Here is a 1,261-nt window from a genome sequence, read left to right on the forward strand (position 1 = left end):
CAGGAAGGCAACCCTTCCTCTAAACTTGGGGGAGAATCATACAAGCCATCACACCTGGCTCTTAGGTACCCTAGGAATGGGTACTCCCAGTTACTCCAGGATTGGTTAGTAGTACCGGTGGATGGTATATTTGAAAGAGAATTCCAAATATAAAAAAGTAACCATGTATCATGGCCTTGGCTATTGGTCTCACACACCTGATCCGGTCAGGGGAGGAATGCAGTGAGGCAGGAAGTGTCTGCCAGGGTGTGCATACAATGCTATTGGATGGACTTTTGCTTTATTCTCATGAGTGGTAGTCTAAACTTCAGAGCCATACAGGGAGGCTTGCATTTACCAGAAATATGATATACTGTAGTGGCTGAGACTGTTGGGATAATTCTTCTGCAAGTTTGCATAAGTAAGAAAGAGCTGACCAGGCAGAACTTCCTCCTTGTGGTGGGCCTCAAGAGAAGTTCAAGGCCGGACAGCCATGGAGAACACCCAGGCGTCCACTGCCTGTGCAGCTGCCAGGTTCAGGCTTTGCGGGCTGCCAGCTGTCGGTGGAGATGTCTCCACCGTGGACCAGTTCGTGAGCACCCCTGGAGTAGCCACGAGTTCGGTTCTCTCAACACTACTGAGGACTTGCTGAGTATGTTAAATCATTGGATAAGGAAGCTGAGCCTCATGGTTGCACTGCTGTGATTCACCACCTTCTCCTAAAGATGCATCCTGCCTTATCTCCACACTTGCACACTGAAGAATAAAACATCTTGATTAACTTGCTTAAGGAATGTCACAAAAAAATCACAACATTCTGAAATTTTTTGGTCATTGCAATGACCTTGATCAGAAGATAAGAAAATGCTTGCAGAAAGAGTACATTGGAAATAGGACTAAGAGCAGGGATCATGGTGACGCGATGTGGAAGAGACTTTTGGATCCTCCAGAGGGATCTGAAAAATAAGTTGTTTCCACTGAACACCTTGGCTGAGAGAAGACTCTTGGTTGATAGCTAAAAGAATCCTATCTTATTTGGTGTACAGAATTCTTGCATGGAAAGTGACCCATGAGAAATTGAGCCATGGAGAAATATGAAAACCCTGGTTCTGAGTATTTGTTGGGCAGAGCCTTTAGTACTCTCTCTCCTTTACCAACAAACCTGACTTCCCCCACGTTCCTTCCCTTTGTTTACAACTAGTTAACATTTGAGTAGCTTGTCTCCCTTAATAAAATTATTTAAGTAGAGTAGAAAAAAAAAAAGAATGACAAATTATAGCTG

General features: G+C 44.2%; 1 pseudogene; it reads left to right on the plus strand.

Annotated features, from left to right (window-relative positions):
* The first annotated feature begins 663 nt into the window (after positions 1-663).
* LOC128562783 (COX assembly mitochondrial protein 2 homolog) lies at positions 664-946 on the plus strand (annotated as a pseudogene).
* The last annotated feature ends 315 nt before the right edge of the window (positions 947-1,261 follow it).

The sequence above is a fragment of the Nycticebus coucang genome, chromosome 12 (assembly GCF_027406575.1).
Source record: "Nycticebus coucang isolate mNycCou1 chromosome 12, mNycCou1.pri, whole genome shotgun sequence".
In the NCBI taxonomy this organism is placed as follows: Eukaryota; Metazoa; Chordata; class Mammalia; order Primates; family Lorisidae; genus Nycticebus; species Nycticebus coucang.